At 39.9% G+C, this 21,262-nt stretch overlaps 1 long non-coding RNA gene across 1 annotated transcript in view; it reads right to left on the bottom strand.

Annotated features, from left to right (window-relative positions):
- Window positions 1-21,262, bottom strand: part of LOC107052997 — a 93,173-nt gene that overhangs the window by 2,210 nt on the left and 69,701 nt on the right. Inside the window, exon 2 of the long non-coding RNA XR_001465872.3 lies at window positions 1,413-1,494. This is a non-coding gene — a long non-coding RNA (uncharacterized LOC107052997). The remainder of the gene's footprint in view (window positions 1-1,412; window positions 1,495-21,262) is intronic.

Raw genomic sequence — 21,262 nt, 5'->3', positions numbered from 1 at the left:
TTAACTGGAAAGGGATGTAAGCATTTCATATTCTTCTTTGACAAATACAATAGAAAGTGTCCCTTTGTGTATATTATTTGTGTATGTACTATATATATATATACATACCATATACTATATTATACTGTGTATGTATGTTTGCGAAGAGAGTAATGCTGTGGTAAAAGAGCTCCCATAAAATCTAGTTCCTCAAACAGCCTCTTCATAGGAAGCCTGAATGGAACACAGAAAACCATTTCCAAACCAAAGAGCGATGTTTTGGGAACATTCCTCTGCTGTTTCTGATGCACATACTTAAGATGCAGCAAACGTCACTGAAGTCACCACAGCAAACATTTATAATGCAACTATTTCCTGTGCTCTTGTTGTTTCTGTGACACAGCTGTAATTTCAAACAGAAGAGTTTCCCAGGCCCTCATCATTGCCTTAACAGAAAAACAAGATGAACTATGAAACTGCTGGTTGCCCTTTTGCCAGAATTCTCCCTAATTTTTAAGCTTTTTGAAAATGTTTGTTCATAGTCTTTAAGAAGGTTAAGTAAATAGATCAATTGCCAGCAAAATAAATTTCTATAGATACACTTCTGATGGTGTGGTTTTAATGCAAGTGTACACTTGTGCTACACACAGTGCTCATTATATGCAATGTTCTTATATCATAGCCTAAAAGATTTGTGGAGAACAGTGACATTTACCTATCCATACTGTAATTTGAATAGGTACGTTATTTAGGGTCATTAAATAACATAATTATGAAAGCTAATCATTCAGTTTGGATAGGAAACAGTCTCATATATGTAGGTACATATATTTTGCCCCTTTTTTTTTTTGTCATTTTGCCCATGTTGTTTTCTCTTATGAACGCTCTATTATGATGACTTTTGCTTGGCTCTGTGAATTACTATTTGCCTGAACCTGAATACAAAGTGGATGGAAAAAATTACCAGCTTAGAAAAAAGTACTCACTTTAGTGTTACCAGAGTCACAAGATGCAGGATATCAGAGAATGAAGCTTTTCAGACATGCTCACTAGGTAAAAAGAGTTCCCTTTCCATAGAAAAGCCTGTTTTACTAGTTGAACTAAACATATTCTCCATTTTTCCTGCACTATGTGTATTTAACTAAATCGGCTATTGAACAGAATATAGTAAAATAAAGAAAGAAAATAAACACCCAAAAACAATAATTAAAAAACAACAACAACACAACAGCAGGCCAACAGAGACTTTTGAATATTTCTTACATCTGAAATTATCTCCAGCCATCTGAGCAAATTTATCCAGTTAGGGAACAAGAAAAGCACCTTGTGTCTTATCTAACCAAACAAGAATAAAGAGCACAGCTCACCAGTGAAGGACGTGTAATGAATGCAATTAATCTATTCATTATGATTCGTTATGATTTTAGCAGTACCTGGAGGCATCAGTCAGGTCAGTGACCCTAATGTGATATGCAAACTCTGAGCAAAAGGCATCTTCTTGGAAGAGGTTACAGCCTAAGAGAGAAGTAAACCAAGGTAGAGGACTACACACAAATGCAGTGAAGTCCAAAGACCTGATATCAATCAATCAATCAAACAAACAAACAAACAACAACAAAAAACAACACCCTTGTTGTTTTAATAACACCCGGTGTTATTTTCCTCTGAATGGGAGACCGGAAAGAGTGGGAGATCTGTTTTCATTCATCAGTATTTCAGATGAGCTATATAAAGATTAGAGTAGAAATTAAGATCAGAGTATCATGACCCAAATCGACTTAGAAAAATTACAAGAGAAAAAAAAAAAAGTCACGTGGGCATTATAAAGGTTATTTTCAAGTGCAAATTATTTATTTTGTATTTGCATATGAAATGTTTTTCTTCTGGCTTTAACATTTTACCTAAGATGCTAAAATACAGTACTTGACCTCTAAAGTAGGTACCTGGAGACTACTAGAAAGTCTGAAATTATATCAGTTTTACTATCAGACTTTAAGACTGAATTTTGTTAACTGAGCTAAATAGCAAACTATGCTAAATCCTTTTTCTTCTCTTTGTTACAGTATTGGATGCCTATTTTCATATCGTTTATGAACACGATGGCTACAATTTTCTTTTACAGTTATAAATGAAAAATATTAATGCTTTCTATTTGTAATACTGATTTTTTTTCCAGAGGTGTCAGCAGGCAAACTTTTTCATGAACACCATACTTTTGTAGTACTTCTCTACTGCTACATGTATTTGTCTTTATTCAGTAGAAAGAACTTTAAACTTATTTGTGTGTATATCTAAGGCCTAAGCAGTACTTTCTACTTGCTAACTAAATTGTACTTAAGGCCTTACTGAAGTCCAGTGGCTCTTCTGTGGCCCTTCTCTTGTCCACTGACGCAGTTACATCACCATAAAAATCCACTAGATTGGTCAGGCAGTATCTACCCTTGGTGAAGCCATGCTTGTTATCCCATATGACCTCCCTCTCTTCCATGTGCATTAGCGTAGCTTCCAGGAGGATCTTCAGCTGGATTGTTCCCAACACAGTTTTCAAAAGCCTTTAAAAGGAATACAGGCAGCTTGTCTTTCTCCTCTCACAATCCATTTCATGGGATTTATTCAAGGCAGGGACACACTGTGGACCAGAACTAGTTGTTGCACTGATGCAGTTATACCTAGTGGAATTTATCACTGGACTATGGATAGCTACAAAGATGGCAAGATAGTCGTGTAATTTTTTACAAAACTGGGCTCTTGTTTTAAATAAGAGTGAATAAAAGCAATGAGTAACAGCAAAACTAAAGAAGGAAGATCAGAAGATCAATGAAAAATTAATATGATAATTAAAAATATTTAAGGTTAAGTGGTGACAGAGCCCCAGATATAGGTACACATTTTGAAACATGGTGGGATTCCTTATAATCTCAGATTTCCAGATGAAATGTCTGCCTGTGTTAGTAAACTGAAGGGAGAAAGGATGGATGATACACCAGAGGAATGGAAAAACTAGACAATGAAACAGGTCATTTGGAACAATTCAGAGAAGAGTGACAGGAGAAAACAGAGGGGAAGAGGAGACATAAAACTGTGGGTGTGATAACATGGGAAAAGGAGAAACTATCAGGACACACAACCAGAGAAGTATGATAAGAATAATAGTTTTCACACTTTCAGGAGCATGAAATGACAGAGCTGTTACCATTGATGTAGGATTATTGTAAGCCCTGGAGCAAAAGTGTTGCCTATGGACCTGTGTAGGCTGCTGTTGACCAGAAGGAGAAATGTGCTTCTGTCTTTCCTCTCAAACACTGCTGCCTGGAAAGGACAGCAAAGTAATACTGTGCTGAGGGTGGCTAGGCTTTAAGACGATCCTACTGATTATAAACTGCATGAGGGAATGTGGCAGACCAAGTTAACCCTGAAGCTCTGGTCTAGGACTGCCAGTGTAACTGCAGGTTCATGTAGGGTGAGCAGAAGGCTGGGGAGCAAGACAAAGAGATTGCATCTACAGAATTATTTATTATACTCTGGGGTTATAAACAAACATGTGAAAGCAAGTATGTTCCAAAATGAAGTGTATCCATCATTACTGTTAGAAATAATGATTAAAATAATTCTTTGTGTTTCCAACAAAACTGGAAACCTCAGGGAAAAAAAAATCCAGAAAACATAAGATTATAATGAATTTAGCTTCACATCAACCCTGTGAAGTAGTTATTCTTATCTGCACATTACAGAGGAGGAAACATTGGCATGGAGAGATTGTGATTTGCCCAGGGTAAGGCAGGAAGTCACAGAAGAGCTGAATAGAGAACCAACCTCATGAATTCCAGCTCTGTGCTCCAGTCACAAGACCAGTTTTAGTTTCCTTCAGTTGATAATATTCCAAATAATTAAGTTAGGCAAATCAATAGTTATGGATTTGAAATAACCTTACACCTTTATACTATGTCCCAACCCAGTGTATTCAAAATCACATGGGAACTGAAGTCCAACAAAGGAAACTTTCACGTGTTGTCTGCATATACCAGGAGGAATCTTAAGCATCATATAGTCCAAATAGTCTTTAGAGACATCCACTATCAAGATTTAAAAAGAAGTACTGGAACAGAGATTAAATCCAAAACTTTTCAAAATGCATTTTGAACTCTGAGCGTGTGCTTTTCATTCTCTCCCCAGACCGATGCATGTTTAAGAACACAAAGGGGGCTACACTGCTTTGTATAGAAGAGCCAGGGACTCCCATCACAAAACACGCTGTCACTTTGTGCTGGGGTGATTGTTTGGAGGCTGGATAAGGTCCAGGATCCTTTCCACCAAGGCAGGACGCAAACACTGCTCATCCTAACTAGTGAATGCTTTCAGCATTAAGCAATTCCTCAACTGGTGGAAATAGTCACTATCTTCCTTATTTTGCCTGCAGCGTAATCTGATAATGATTTTCAGGAAAATCTTACCAGCTCCAATCATACAGGCAAGAAAGGGCAGGGAAGATTTATCTTGGCTATGAAAGCCCTTCAGCATATGTCTGAGATGGCCATTCAGCTGCTCAGAGCTGCAAAAGCTGTCAGTGTTCGTTCATACTCAGCCCCCGCAGCAGACTCATAGAGTTCATTTGAACTACCCTGGCAGTTTTGTCTGCCTGCAGCAACATATCAGCAAGCCCTTTGCAGCCTCTAGGATCTTGGCTGGTACAGCCCAGCTCCATGCCATGACATGTACATGTGCCAATCTTCTACAACCAGGCCAGAGATGTTTTGTGTATGACGACATTGCATGTAGAGTAAGCTTAGACACCTAGATGGTATCATAGATGGAAGTGTAAGGGCTTAAGAACTTCATGTTTCCGAGTCTAAGAACAGCAAAAACATGTTCTGAAGATGCAATTTTGGATTTAATGACCAACAGTGCCAGTCACAGAATCTGAGTCTTCATGTATTGCTAACTTGAAGCCTCTCACAGGCCGCTCTCCAAGCAATATCAGAGGTACAAGAAAGACATCACAGTAGAGTTATTTATTTTAATTCTACACTCCTTATCTCAATACATTATTTCATATAATTTTTTCTTCCTTTAAAGTTCTTTGCTATTTAAATCCAGTAATATCTAATTCATATGCTCCTGTACCTGATGTGTCTTGTAGCACCTTCACATTCAGCCATGGCTGAAAAAAGCTGCTTTCACAGCTTGCTAATAACTAGGCAGAGTAACCTTGTTCACAGTAGTGCATGCTCATCTCAGGAGAACCTTTATTGGTGTGAGTCTTGTTCTGATAAAATATTGGTGATAACTGTTAACTGTACCCAGTTTCAACCAGTTTTATCATCTGACATTTTCATGTTGTTTGGCAAACAAAACTCCTTCGGTGTCTCTCTACACTACCAGTGTGCTGCTGTGTCCATAGTATCCCTAAAATACAGATAATAGCGTGTTCTTCATTTCCCATATCCTCCACAACTTTCACTGAAAATTACTGTCAGGTTGGTGTGGAGAGACTCAGAGCCAAGATCCAGGGCATTTGACCTCTGACTGGGTTATGAATTACCATGGAGGTTAGCAACATCCCTCAAGAAGGAAATTGGCACTAGACTTTTCTTTTTTTACAACTGGAAATAAACTTTGGCTTAGCACAGTATGCCATTTTTGTTTATGTACAACCTGCACAGAAAGCAAAGGAAAGTGCTGAGGCAAAATGAAAGAGGTTGCTGTGAAGAGCCCCACTAAAATACTTTAGTCTCCTCGCCAGTCCCAGGCAGCACCATGGAGTGGACCATGTATCACACCAGCTCTGGAGAGCAGGCATCCACTTAGCCTTCGGACAAGAGACAAAACAAAGGGACAACTTGCAACACCCAGGGGATGTGCTGGTATCACAAAGATAACATGCAGGGCAGCATACAGTGCTACTGCCTCACATGACCTGCTACCTGCTGTAGCTTCAGATCACCTGATGACATCTCTGATCAACAGAAAGGCTATCTCTAATCTTTCCTCCTCTAGGATCACGCATTAACCATGTGAGCATGGCCCTCAGCATCCCAAGCAGGAAAACACGTCTGCAGCTGTCATTTGCCTAACTTCTTTTTTCCCCAGCAGTGACTGGGATTCCTCACATGACATCAGGAAAATCAGTTCATCTCTCCTATAGTCATTTATCCCATCTGAAGCAAGAATATTAATAATTCCTGCTCACATACCAGTACATTGGATTTGCTTGCATCTGCACTCCTCAGATGATTGGCAGTTTCTAATCTAATAGTTGTCTCTAGATTCTTTACATTCTCCATATAGACAGACTATAGAGAGAAGACTATAAAATCCATGAAGAATAATAAGAGAGAAGGCAATCTTTTCACCTCAAAGAAAAAGTCCAAACTGCAACAGCCTGTGCTAATAATAGACAAACACTGAAACTCTTACAGTTCTTACAGTCTTTAAAAGGTTCGTTTTAGCCACGGAGACTACTCAGTGAATTAAACGTCAGCCCACGTCAAAGAATTTAATTTGGTCCTAGGAGAACGCCCAGGATCATGGGATCCAATTTGTGAAAGGTCTTTTCAGGGAAGGCAATGATGATGAATGGTGAGAAGCCACTGTGAGTGCTGCTCTGGAGAGCATCATTTCTCATCTCCATGGCCCAGCCCCCAGCTGGGCTGAAGCCGTATTCCACTTGTCATGATGGATGTGAGGGCCATGGCACTGCCTGTCTTGACAAAGCAGAGCAAGAAACACTACCCTGAGGATAAAGCCAGCCAGCATGCACAAGTGTCAGTCCCATTGAACTGAAGCAAGGTCAGGAAAGGCACCTTGTCTGCTTAGCTCTGTGAGGTCCTGTTGCCATCCTCTCTGCCCTTAAGGCTCCCTTTGCTCTACCAGGATCCTGCCACCAGAGCACCATACTGCAGCAGACAGATGAAGGCTGGCTCACTCCCATTCCCTGTGTCCAAGGCAGCAGATCTCTGTCCCCACCGAGGACAGTGCCAGTGCTGCCAGCAGGTCCTCCTGCACCTGTGAGTCACATCTGAGTCACCAGGAGCAGCTGGTCTTCTCTCCCAGGGAAGAGTAAATCTCACTGACACTGCAAGGCAAACCCAGAAGGACAGCTGAGGCATCAGTTTGCATGTGCTCCCAGCAAGGTCTCCCAGGTGTTAAAACAACAATGCCTAGCAACTGTTTGGAGATCAGTTTAAATTAGCCACTCCCCTCACCCCACTGGCTTTATTTCACTTTTCAGCTCTCAGAAGGAACTTCTCCATAGCTGAAGCCTAGAGAAGGGCTGAGGGATGATTAGAGGCTGTTGTCAGCTCCAAGGCTTTCTGCTGCTGGATCAAAGTGTTCTAGTCATGCAACATTAATAATGCCCTGCAGGAAGTCACAAGGGAGCACCAATCTCCAGAATAACAAACAGGTCAGCCCAAGTGCTTTGCTGGTCTCCTTCAAACGTGTTTGTAAAATCTCAGGTCACTCTACATGAACTTTCCTGCTGAAATACACACTTACGCAGGCCACTGACTTCACAAAAGAAAACTGATCCACTTTCTCTATCTCATGATGAATTCACCAGGATGGGCTTAATGTGGCTTTCTTTATGCTTGAAGAAATTCTGAGCAATTCTGAATGATTAACCTAGTGAGGCATTATTTCAAAGTGACTAGTTCAGATGGGATTGCCAGGTCTCATATTCTGCTCTCGATACATCACCTCATCTTTTCCAAAATGACCGTTTAAAGATGAAATAGACTGCAGAGGGAGATCAGGCTGGTGCATATAGGGACATTCAGTCCAAGTTTCTTTAGGGAATAAATATGATAGCCTGAGAATGTATCTGGTTTCTTTTTGTATTGTCTCCTGTCTCACAGACACGTTTAAAATGTGTCCTCATTCATATTTCAGTAGTCCTCTGACCACAGATGCTTGGTATCTTTATAACAAGAAGAAATATAGATAGGGAATGCATTCTTGTTTGCCCTCTACTTGGTCACCAACGCAATAAAGAACACCAAAGAATAAAGAACTTGGCAATTGCTGCAGAGGAGCTGAGAATAAGCTGTTCTTGTGGGAAGTAAGGGTGTTGAAAACCCTGTGATCTGAGCATCTGAGAAAAGTGACTTGAGAAGCAGAAATCTGTTAACAGATTTCTTCTCAGAGGAGGCATTTCAGACTAAGGTGAGGTGGCCAAAAAGCCCATGTGAGATTTGCTGAGTATGCTTCACCAAGTCAATGGTGTTCCAGCTGTCTGAAAGAACACCTCCAGTCCCCTCTACAAAAGAAATACTTTTCAGCTTCTCCCTCTGAATTTCTCATGACCAATACTCTCAGAGAAGGCTCTGAATCACCTTCACCTCTCTTTTGGAACCCATAATTGACCAAAAATACAAAAATAAAAAAAAAATTAAAAAGAAAAGTTTTGATGCTCTAGCAATAGATGGGAATTGCTGTCATGATACAGAGCAGAATGGGCCAAGCCCCCTTTTGCGCATCCATGCAAAGGGCTACATCACCAGCAGCTATGCTACATAACAGCAAAACAGAGTAACACTGGTTTTCCCTTCAGAAGTTGTTGCCTCACTTACTGGTATCCAAACATGTTGTCAACAGTAGTTCATTACTGGGAAACAAGAACGATTATAAACTTGATTTTGAAGATTAGAAAAAACGATGGAGCTCATTTAACCGTGATATGGTGTTACAACACAGGCAAGAATGTCACTCTGGTGTTGTGATTCTAGTTCTCTCCTTCAGCTAGGAGATCATACTTCTGTTTATAACATACTTCTCTCTCTGCCCCAGCCATGACTCTGGAAGTCAAGCTGCTCTAAGTCACGTACTGCAGGACTGCTTTCTCCGTGAAGCAATCATATCTAAGAACAACATTTTCAGTACATTATTTTTTTTTTGCAAAACAGGAAAAAGATACTACTTATTTTGTCTTATGCATCAAGATAAGAACTATAATTAAACTTCCAATTCTCTTGAGCACTATCAAAGGGGGAAAGAAGACCTGTACAAGAAAACTCACCTTGTAAGCTTTTGATGTAATAGCAGTGAAGTTCACAACATACCTGACCTGATCAGTGCTCAGCTCTGAACATACTTATGATCAGGCTATAAAAATAGCATACTTGATGATTTTACTTAAGCAACTGAAGTTGAACAGCTTACATCACAGTTTCACTCAGGGAAGCTGTTGCTCAGGCCATGACATTTAGCCTTAACTAGGTTTGCTTTCATTTCTGATCAACTGGCAAAACGTGACCACAGTTTAGAAGAACCACTCTGGCACCATTTTTTTTCTCTTCTTTTTTAAAGAAAAGTTATATTTTTGCTTTAAGTTGAACCATCTACCAATAAAAGCAGATGAAAAGATAGGTAGTTTGCTGGGTGCTTCCTTCATCTGGTTACTAAGCATTTACCCCACAACCATCCAAATGAATACATAAACATGGTGAATCATGTTCAGACCTATTAAAATGTTAAAACTGAGCTTCTGATGAGGATTCTTCATGTTTTTCCTTTCAGGAAAGTTCCCTAGACTTCTGCAGAAAATAATACGCTATAAATCCATTAAGTTGCACAAAGTCTGTCCCTGAAGGGACTCTCACTTCACAGAGTTGCAGCTGCTGTGCCCTGGGGCTGAGCTACCCACAGAGTCCCAGAACCATCTAGTCCAGCATGTTGCTATGACCCAGCTGCAATTATGCTTCAGGGGGCATGTGCTCTTCTGCTGAATGGAAAGGAGTTGGGAGATTTCTCTTTACCTATCATGCATACCTATCTTATCCCATCCCCAACCACTATCTTGTGTGCATAAGGAGGTTCTACATGGCTCCACACAATGCAGAATGCATCGGTAATAGCAATCCTACATCTGAAAATTACTGCCCTTGCAGAGCATGTAGGACTTCTGAAAAGTAACATCCTTCCGCCAGCACGCTTCTTTTTTGGACCTGCAATGGACTACTGAGGCGAAGAAGGGCTTAAATACTCTGATAAATATCCTTGAGGCCTTCTGTCTTCTCCAGATAGTTCTACCAGTATATTCTGCTGAGAAGAGAAAAAGGCTGAAAAATACATTTGAAATACATGAGACTCATGGTCTTTCAGACTTTTCTGAGATGAAAAAATCAAGAGGCACTGTAAAACACATGATTAAGTTTACCAAGCTGTATAGCACAATTATCAAATTGGAAAATATCCGCATTTTACTTACCACTCATTTTGGTTTGCTAGAACATGAAAACACAGCTGGCAGCTGAACCAATACTCTGGGTAGATTAAGATCAGTTATCAGACAGGAAAAAATGACCCTTTTAGCACTTGTCTTCAGCCACAAAGCAATGTTTTGAAGTAGTACCCAAGACCAGCTGCTCAGTTGTTTATCTTTCTTAAATGTCAGCGATGAGGCTGAGTGTAAGCTGGCACTCAGATGGTGAAAGCAAACTGAGCTTGCATGGACTCAGAAGTATGTGTTTTACTTTAGAAGCTTCTCCTGTGAGTCAGGTAACCTGCTGCTAGGTAGTGCAGCAGGGGATGGTCATTGTTTAGAATAAAACATAAAGAAACAAGCAAATTCTAATGTAAATGTGTTGGCTTTGGCCAGTAATTTAATAACGTAGTTGCAGGCAACTCTGCAGTTGCCTAACATGTGCTTTCCTGAGCTGTCATGCGGTAAGCTTTGGACTGTGAAATTCGCACTTCTCCCCTTCCCCTACGTTCAAGACCATAATGAATATATCAGCTGATTGTCCCACACTGGCTTTTCCTCTTCAGACTGGAAAGGAGAACTGTCATCATGTCATGAATTGTCATGAAAGCAGCAGCTGAATGTGTTCAGCTGTTGGATTTGTTGCTGCTTCCAACTCCAAAACCTAGTAGTAACAAAGAGTTGGAACTTTACTCAGTGAAAGGATTTGCTTTCTCAAGCCCATCCATTTTAAAATACTTTATCATGTTGGCATTAAGTGTTCACATTAATTAATTCTTCAATTTGAAATTGTTTTTCTTGAAAACAACAGAATCTGGATTCCAAATAATGCAGTGGCTCAGAAAATTGAATGCCATGTCATTTGGTCTCTGATTAAAAAGTGCCAGCAGTGGTAACTTAAACAAATTTTGTAGGGAGAGGAGCAAGATAAAAAGCAATAGATAGGATAACAAGTCCAATTTCTTGGCCAGTGAGTTAAACCTGTCAAACAGCAGGGAAAAGACTGAGAAGGAAATGCATGTGTAGCTGTAGCTGAGACCTGCATAAGCGTGATAAAGATCACACTTAAGCACAGATGCCCTCAGATGCTTGCTAGCACCCACAACAGATACTGAGATTGCTGAGATTACCTGTAAGGAGGCACAGCCCTACGGGTGCTAATTGCAGCTTCTGTCATGAGGCTGACACTTTCTAAATCAGGAGCCAACTACTTCAACCCTGTCCGCTGTTACACAAAATAAGTACAGGTCACTCTGCTTATTTTGCAGCAAACGTTGGCTTTGCATCAGACATAAAATCCTATTCTATCTCACACCCTCAGTGAGTTCACCTCAATGTGAGCATTGTACTAAGCAAACTGTCACTCGGGCCATCAGATTCACTTGCTTCCTGTTGCACATGTAGTGGGAAAATACTCTATCATATTTATAATCTTGGGATCAGGATTAGAAAAATAATCACGAGGTAGAGCAGCAGTTCAGAGCAGTCATCCGAATTGATTTGGCACTCCGAAACAGCTCAGAAAGTTCCCTATAAGCCCTATAACTCTGGTTTGGGGGAGATACTGGGGCTGGCAGGGGATATTTGCCATGTCATTCCTGCAAGGATCCCTCCTACCAACAGGTTATCTCCAGAGCTGCTCTTGAAGTTTGCCAGGATAAATAAGGCCTACCTCATGTGCAGGTAACCTAAAATAGATTTCTTCAAGCGAGCTTTGTACTAAGTGCTTGTGTGATTAAATACACATAAATAGCTCAGAGTGATGAGATGTGGATAGGCAATGACCTCCCCTCAGGCAACTGTGTCTCACTAACTTGATTCTCCTCTGCTGCTATTAGTCCTGGTAATGAGATAGAACATACAGTCATTTTAAATTTGTTATATGATGTAACCTACCTTTTTGGGACACACAGCATGTGCAGAGTGGATACAAATCATCCACTTGGATTTCCATGTGCTTAGGACAGTCTCTCCAGGAAGCACCATAGGCACTGTATAAAACAGCTCCTCAGATCACTTTCTTAAAAAGAAAATAAACCTGTTGCCCCTGAGGTGTCCTTTGAAGTGTGGAGCTCAGGCTCTTGGCCGACATCCCTTTCCTGGCTGACTTGCTTTGTGCATAACTGCGGTAGCACATTGCAGTCCCACGGGACCTGCTTATTCCTCCCCGGTAAACTTTCCCCTTTCGACATGGGAAAACAGATTTGCAGTGATAGGAGGCCAGGATATTCTGCATACTTAACACCATATGTCTTTATAAATTATTTCTCTGTTTTTATTTTTTTTCTTGGAGTCAAATGCCAAAGAAAAGACTAATGTTAACCCATGATTATAAACCATGCCTCTGATGGCTTGTGTATTCGCCTTGTAGTACCTCCAAGTCAAATATTGTTTAAATCCCCATCCTAGCCAAGATATATGGAAGAGAAAAGGCTTTAGGAGACCAGCAGTGAGCTAACCAAGTTAGCTGCAAAATAACTGGCTGTCACACTGCCAGGGCTGATGCACACGGATGAGAGAAGCTGTCAGGAGGCTCAGCTTCTGCCTCCCACCATTGTCCCTTGGGACCCCTCCACAATGCCCTGCTGTGTGCAGGCCTTTGCCCTCTGCCCACTGGGCCACCTGCTGCCTCGTGTTGCTGCCTCTGGCTCAGGGAAGCTTTTGCTGCTCTGCAGTGGGAGGGGAGGGAGGGCAAACCTCTGTGCATGACCGTGAGGCCACACAGGGAAGTGAGGGAGAGACATTTAATTATGCAGTGTTGCTGGCAGGTGGATTCTGAAAGTGGCAGAAGTGCATTTATGATAGAAGAGGACAAACTGATCTGACCTCTGTAATGACTTATGAAGTGTTGTCTTCTGAATGTATTTGCTGTGCAAGGTTTAAAAAATAGCCTGTTCTGGAATCCATTTTCTGCCATCTCCAGCTTAGGCAGGTAGTCTGAGAGAAGAGGCAGTTCATTTTTCTCCTTGCTCTTTTACTCCTTTTTTTTTTTCTGTGAAAAGTGACTATTCATGTATGAGTTAACTGACACTAGCATTAGGCTCAAGCAGTGTCACAGTGAATCAGAAACCTTTTCAAACCACTTGAATTACAGACTGGATTTAACAAAATACAAAAAAAAATGAACAATAGATGAAAAACAAAACAAGAAGACTATAAGATCAAAGAAATATCTTATATCTATGCTCACTGCATTACAGACCTCTGGCCAGTGTTACTGCCAAAAGACAATGAAAGGAGGTAAAACTTACAAAGCTTGTAATGCAAAGTGGAAGTCAAATACAACATGAAGTTGTTCAACTTTACCAATAGCTTAACTATTGTTTGAACATCTCTGAACAAAGAAACACAGAGGAGGATACTACAGAGTGGGTGCATGATCCTATGACAAACTTAGAACTGGAACAGACCAAGTGTGTTATACATACAAATCTGAGTCCTTCCAGTGTACTGCCCAGGCACAGGCAATAAACGTTTAGAGGAGCCCTCTGTTCACTTGCTGCCATTCACCACAAAGTGCAAACTTTTTCCAACCTGCTATAGGAAAGTTTGGACCTAAAATAAAAATAACAACAACAACAAATGAAAATCTCTCTGATGCAGTGTAAGAGGGTAATAGGTAAGGAGAATTTCACCAGTATTCTTCAGCCACACATCTCTATGGGATTTCTGAAGGATTTATTTACATATTTACTGACTTTTTTTTTCCTATGTGCCCATTTGTCAAGTAAAGTATTTATATAACATTATAATGATATTAATTTATTAATAACATAGGATACTGTGATAAGTGTTACGATATGTAACACTCTGTATGTCTAATATATTTTATTTGCTTTTTATTCTGCCATACTGAGGAAACTCAAAATGCACTTATGGCCATATATAACATACAAGATCATACCCCATAAAAAGGACTTTTTTATATATATAGGAAGAACAAAGCATAGTTGTTAGTGAACAAAGCAAGGTAACATATGCTGGACTGAATATCAGCAAGGAATCGCCAAATAAAGCTTCAGTGGATTCCTTAAATAATCAAGTAACGCTGCAAGATAGTGTTTCACTGGTAATAATTATTGTAAAGAATTTAAGAAGAAACACAGCATTCACAGTTCTAAAAGGATTATAAGAAAAAATAAGGTAAAACATTCACTTTGGTAGATTGGTGTGTCAGCACAAGTAAGAAGGATACCATAAAATGTTTTGTGGAAGTGCGTGTCTATGTGTAATATCAGACATATACGTGTAATTTGTCACCAAGGTATTCTGAACATTGTGTACTACTCAGGAATCAGAACCACACAGTACATTCAGATAGGATATAATAAGAATGTTGCACACGGTAAATAAATACTGCAAATTTTATGAGTGAACTTTTGTGAACCAGTAGGATGTGGGAGCATAAGAGGAACTCATAAAATGAGGGCAAAAGCCAGAGTACAGATAAGGATGAGAAAATGATATGAGACATGCAGCAGAGAAAGAAATGCAAAAACAAGCATGCCTTTTATTCGACATATATTCAGAAGAACATCCATTAAAGCCATGAATCTATTTAAAGATTCAGGAAACTATAGCTTTGCTGTTGTGTTTATAGTTATTCTGTCTGCCTCTTGAGTTACAGCCTCATTAAATGCCACTGAAATTATACTGCTGTGTTCCAGGTGTGCTTTGAAAATTCTTAGATACAAACTAGTAACATTTATACTGATTCATTTGTATGGTACAGACAGTGCCCCACATTTGCATGCAGTTTCTGCATGTAAAGGTTTTGCAATGGAGAATAAGGATGACTGGAAAAATCAGGGAATGTGGATAGAGCCTTGGGTAGTACTTCACAAGTGCAACTGAAACTTGGGTTGCAAATGAATAGAATATCACAGCTTAGTTCACGATTAAAACTGGCTTATATAAATAACCAGAAAGTCAGATTTACCAGTAAAAGCCTTGACAGAACATGTTTACTGTTCAAACAGGCATTCAAGTGCGGTAAAAATATAATAACACAGAATATAAAGAGGGACAGTACTGTCAAAGCCACTTGTCTTATGTGTCTCTGCTGTTTGTGGTGCTTCCAGAAGTGGAGATTCAACAGTCTTTTTTGGTTATAAGCTAAAATTGCTATGCTGTCCCAGCACTTAACTATGTATCACACCTCTGTAGAGGCAAACAAGGAAGATCATGCAGTGTTCATGCAATAGTCATCAGCAGTTGTCATGCAATAGTCATCTGCAATTGTCATCAGCAGAGCGGGCTTCCTGGTGTTGAGTTGAACACAGGCATGGAGGAAGTGTAAAAAACTACTCTACCTACTTTGGAAAAGTAGAAAGACTCTGGGGCTGGTAGTCTTTAATATTACATGGCTATTTTATTTCACTTAACATATGAACCATGACTGCTATCAATGGTGCCATTATATTCTTAAATAATATTCTTGTGACCAATATGAATTATACCTGGATCTGAGTTGATGAACCTGCAGCAAGTTTTATAAAGCTGAGAGTGTGACCAAGATAATTAAAACAATATATGTTCCTGTTCAGTGCACAATTTCAGGTCATTGAAAAACAGTACAGGATAATCATAAATTGATTCTCTGTGCACAGCATTACTGTGATACCCCAATGTCTGCTAATAGCCCGTGGATTAAAACAACAGGAGTATAATTTACACAACATTTAACTAACCAATTTTGTAAAGGAAGGTTTCTAGGAAATAATTTCTTATATTTTCAAAATCTGATGATCATGCAGACTCTTTTGAAAACTAATCATGTCAGCAAGAACAGCACTGCATATTATGGAGATTGTTAATGCTTTTAAGCTCTGAAATGGACATATGCCTTTTTCTTACCCTCTCCAATAATAACAGTAATAATAGGCCCACTGGTTGTTTTTCCAGCTTGTGAGCAGATCTGCACAGCAGCTCTGGCCTCAGTACAAACCCACTCCAACAGCTATGAGTCCCAATATCACTTCCTTTCATGGTACCACCAGCTGTTCCAGGTCACAGAGTATGCTTCCATCTCCAGTTTCTTCTCAATCATACCAAAAAGAGTGAGTATAGTTCATGGGCTTGCATGCCAAGGACAATTCTTGTGCTGCTAAAACCATCTCCATTTCAGAAGGTTCCTCTGCTGTACTGCAGAAGTTAAAGCCAAGTCTCTTATTATGCTTGCTGCTACCGATATCAGGGAAATCTTCCATCTGGCCTTCAATGACCTTCTTTTTTCCAGACTTCTGTTGGGTGACAATGCCCCACAAAGGGTGGGAAAGGTGGAAAGTAAACATATAAAGCTGTAAGTGCCTCTGGAGGATGACACTGCAACATGAAAAACAACAGAAAAATAGTAGGCCACAAGAGAGGAGCGTCAGGAGTGCAGCTGGGAGACACTCCCCAAACCGACTGATCAAGCACTGGGCAGATGTCTCCCGCACCATCCCATATGGTGTGGGACATACTGGGATGTGTAGTCTTGCTCCAGGCTCCCTTTCTTGTCTGCATGGTGGCACTCTTGAAGAGAAAGCATCATAGCAAGATTTGCCTGAGTGAGAAGCCCCACGAGTTAGGTGGTGGAAGACACATTTTATTCCAGTACCAAGCAGGGCAGGAGGAATCTGACCCATGGTTATATTTCTTCCAGAGTCTTATAGGGATGGGGATATCCCAGAGTCCTCATGGCATACTTTGGGTTCATACATTTTCGTAAACCTCACCTGACAGCTGTCTGCAAAGAAATGGGACAGGCAACACCAGTCAGAGCTGTGGCTCCTGGCACCCACCATTTAGCTTGTTAGCATTTTTCTGTGGGCACAATTTACTCAATTTGTAATTAAATAAATGGGAAATTTTTAACCTGAGCAGTGAGGGGTTATAAATAAATCACTACATCTCACTCCATCTGATGAGGAAAAAAATGTGAGGAAAAAGATAATAAGTTTATATTTCAAGCCATAAAACAATAAAATACATCCAAACTCCATAAACAGCAGATAAGGAGCTATTTGGGAGGACAGAGAAGTGCTGATGAGCAGAGGCAATGTATTCTCCAGGGAAAGCAGAGGTGTCAGGCTACACCACATTGAGCTCCTGGGGACTGCAGCTTCAGTGCTAGGTGAGACTTAATGTCATCTCAGAATGGGAACTGCAGCATAGCTTTGCTAACCATCTTAAAAATCAAACTCACAAGCAATCTCTTGCCAGTCACGGGTTTTCATCTTGTGTAGCAGCACTCAAGGCAACAGCTCTTTTTTTTTTATTTTCTCCAACAAAAGATGAATGGGAAGCCTGGAAAATTACAAGCATAATGACCTCATGTTTCTGCCACAACTACTGCCTGAGTGGCTGTCTCTTGGCTAAGGTGCCACAGTACTACAAACATGACATTGCAGTAACCCTAAGTCCTTCAGCTCCCAGGCTGCTGTGGTCTCGGGAGGTCATCCAAACACAGATGGAGCCAGTGACCTCAATGCTCTGTGACAGTGGGATGGCCATGCTCTGCTCCTCTGGTTGCTGGCAGTGTGCCTGTGCCTTGATTTCTCTCAGAACACGTGTGGGAGCCTGGCACTTTGGTAAATGCTGGCTGCTCCATTTGTTGGCACAAGGAGAACCCACAAACAGCAAGGCACAAAAGGTCACACAGAGCAACCTTTCCACTCCACAGCATTTGCAAATGGATATAATTTGATTTTTTAATTTATTTTATAATTTGTTGCAAATGTTAAAAGGAGGTTGTTTGCACCATATGGTAAAGCTGCTATTACCCTGAGTGGTTTTGGCTCAGCAAGGTCCGTAGGATTGCATTTTTTTAAATAGTCCTTACAGTTAACAAATGATTTTCATCTTTGTGCTGTCTCTCTTGGTCTTACTCATCACTGAGACAGCAATTCACATCATAGCTGTGGGTTTCTTCTTAGGAAGTGGGCTCATGATGACAGAGTGAGAAAATAAAGCATCAGCTCTCATTTGGAGAGACTCCATCTTAATTTCTGTTAGTGCCACGTAATGTTATCACAGCCAATCTTTGCACAAAAGCAAAGATAAGAACAAGGGAAAGATGGGGATTGGAAAGAAGTCCTTAGTTCCTGCATGGAAGATACAGCCTGATTTCATTCTGATGATACACAGAAATGCCCAGCTGCCAAGGAGAGCACTTAGTAATAACACTTCCTTATGTTCTGCAGTGCCAAGTTGTCTCCACTCACCTCATCTGGGAGAATTTCTTTTGAATTTCTGTCCCTGGGAAAATTTAGTGTTTATTTCATGTCCCAAATTATCATACAAGGAAAGGGAGGAAAAACGCTGTAATGATATCACATATCCAGAAGTGAAAGAAAAGGCTACCAGGGTAGTTAAAAGCATAGTTCAGCAAAATAAAAAAAGAAAGAAAGGAGGAGTGGACAGGGTTTGGGGACTGTGTTGTGTGCACCTTGAAGGGAACTTGAGGTCAAGAGGATACAGGCTAAGAAACCAAGTGAATTGATGTACAGCCTTGCTGATACTAAAGAGGTTCCTCTACATAGAATCATGAAACCATAGAATCATAAAATGACCTGAGTTGACAGGGGTCTCAAAGATCAACTACATCTTTTGCCACTTCTATTTCAGTCATACAATGATATTTACACTTCGCCGTGCTCAGTAAACTGCCTGTTACTCAATGAAATTATATTGTATTTTCAAAATGCTCAACACTAATAAGAAGCTTGGTCTCCAGGCTAGTTATTTTATAACCTTATTTTCATGAATTCTCCTTCTGAGAGAGAAGGAAGAGTGAGATAAACGGGTGATAGTAGTCTGTTGCAAGCCTAGTTTCCCCTTTTTTTTTCAGGAAATTAAACAGAATGTAGTTACAGTGTTTGTGTTAGATATTAATTACTTTAATCAGTAATACACATGTTCAGATTCTCATTGTGAACAGTCAAATGGAATTTTAGAAGTACAGATAAGCAGGAAAAATAGCTTGGTACAGCATTCTTTCACGTTGTTTTCTGTCCAAAATATAGCTCTCCTTTAAGACTCATGATAAATGCTAATAAATATTGCAAGTCATATCATAATCTCTCCTTGCTAAAATTCACCATTAAAGCATTTCAAATAAATAGCTTTCATGATGGCTTTTTGGGCTCTGTAACCCAAGCAATTAGAAAGTTGGTATGCAAGTTATGTGAGCTAATTTGGAAATAAATTTACAAGCAAACATAGCTATATGTTGGTATAATTTTTACTGCTGCTTGCTGAGCAACACAGCATAGCACTGTGGAATATCTCTGTTCTACTGTTCTAGCCCTGGCTGATGACCAGGAGACTGGTGCTTCATATTTATCAAGGTAACATGCAAAACAAACTGGGATTTTTAACTTTCTCAGGATGCATCAAAGAACACCGAAGTACTGATGAACTTCTACCTCCATGAATAATGACTAAATATTGCTGCATTTGGAATTGAAAGAAGCAGCTGAATGAGAGTAAACAAAATATTCAGGTGATTCAAATCTGTCAGAATAGGACTGTATGCTCTAAACGTGTAACATTTTGGACATTTGTGTCTGTGCATGTTAGAGTTACTAAAAATAACCATGTAACTCTGTCTTAAAACTTCTACACTATATTCACCCATTGATTACCTGGAGAAAATCCATGTAAATATAATTAAACAATATGCTTCATCTTCACTTCATAATCTTTTTCTGATGGATCTGTATCCGTGTCCTACAACTACTGGTAAAAAATGAAACCTAGAGGCAATTGAAAAAGAAAATGCAGTCTAGAAAAAAAAAGAAATAACCATAGTAATTAAAAGATTTTATTATTAGCCTTTTGGAAGAAAAAAATCCACACCACATATTGCAGTTAATATCTTCTGCTCAAAATAATAAAAATTCTGCTTTAGTAATGATGTTGAACTTGCTGATATGCCACTTCTTCCTTCCCAATGCTAGAAAACAAATTACTTTGTGCCTAATTATTTTGCAATTCTGGAAGGGGAACCCAGTGATTTGAAACAAGCTGAATAGCCAGCCTGGCTATGTTCTTTGCAGAAGCTGATGTGCCATCTCCCCCTCTACTTCTTCCACTTTCATCTTATTACATCTCTTGGAATTTTATTGCCTGTGACAATCTCCCTGCTCTACTTTAAAAGTGAATCTCAGGTCTAGCTTGTGTCCAAGGCCCCCAAGGCTTTGCCTGTCTGCTTTCTGGTGAGGTATACTCTAAATTCAAATGGAGGATGGTGTAATTCAAAGCTGAAGCAAGCTGAGATTTGAAACTCTTGAAAGGTTCAGCTGAAGGGGCATGATAAAGCAGATCAGTGCAAGAATAAGGTTGCAGTGGTAACTGTAAGAACAAAAAAATGGAAAATGTCCAATTAAAGAAAGGAGAAAGCAGAGCATGTCAGTACTAGTAGGCACATTTCTAACATCAGAGATTAGAAATGTTTATTTCCTGAGGCATGCATACTAGAAGGAACTTTCTTGGTAATGCGTTTGTGGGTGGATAAGTGCTGGAAAATACCTTCTTCTGGTGCAACAACATCCTCTGAAGTAATTCACTGATACAGAACATGGGTCAATTCATAGAGAAGAATTAATACAAGCAAACCTAATCTACCTGCGAAAATAAAAATTATAGGTCTCCCCCCTGCCCCTGCTCCTGGCTGACATTGCTAAGTCCTTGCACTACTCAATCTCATCCTTAAGTCTTGGATGTAAATTCCAAGATGAAAAGTGTGCCTTCGTTCCCTAAAGTATCAAAGAAACTCTGATGTTCCTTTCCTATTCCAATCATTATAACGATGATTAAGTCAACACAATAGGTGCTGGGCTTTCAAGTCCTTTGAGTTTATGACATGCACTGTTGTTATGATTGTTACTTCTACTATTTTTAGGCCTACTTTGTTAAGAATACAGCAGGCCTATGAAAATAACAGGCGTTAGGTAGATGGACACTAACTACTGAAAGATCCCTCCTGGGAATCTTCTGCAAAGTCCATGTGAGAAAAATTATCCAAGGAAGAACGAAATGAGAGCCTTCAGCAGGAAAGGAAGATGGCAGATCAGCTTCATTCTGGTCCTACATTCACCT

This window comes from Gallus gallus, chromosome 3 (assembly GCF_016699485.2).
Source record: "Gallus gallus isolate bGalGal1 chromosome 3, bGalGal1.mat.broiler.GRCg7b, whole genome shotgun sequence".
In the NCBI taxonomy this organism is placed as follows: Eukaryota; Metazoa; Chordata; class Aves; order Galliformes; family Phasianidae; genus Gallus; species Gallus gallus.
This window is presented reverse-complemented; position numbering and strand designations above follow the sequence as displayed.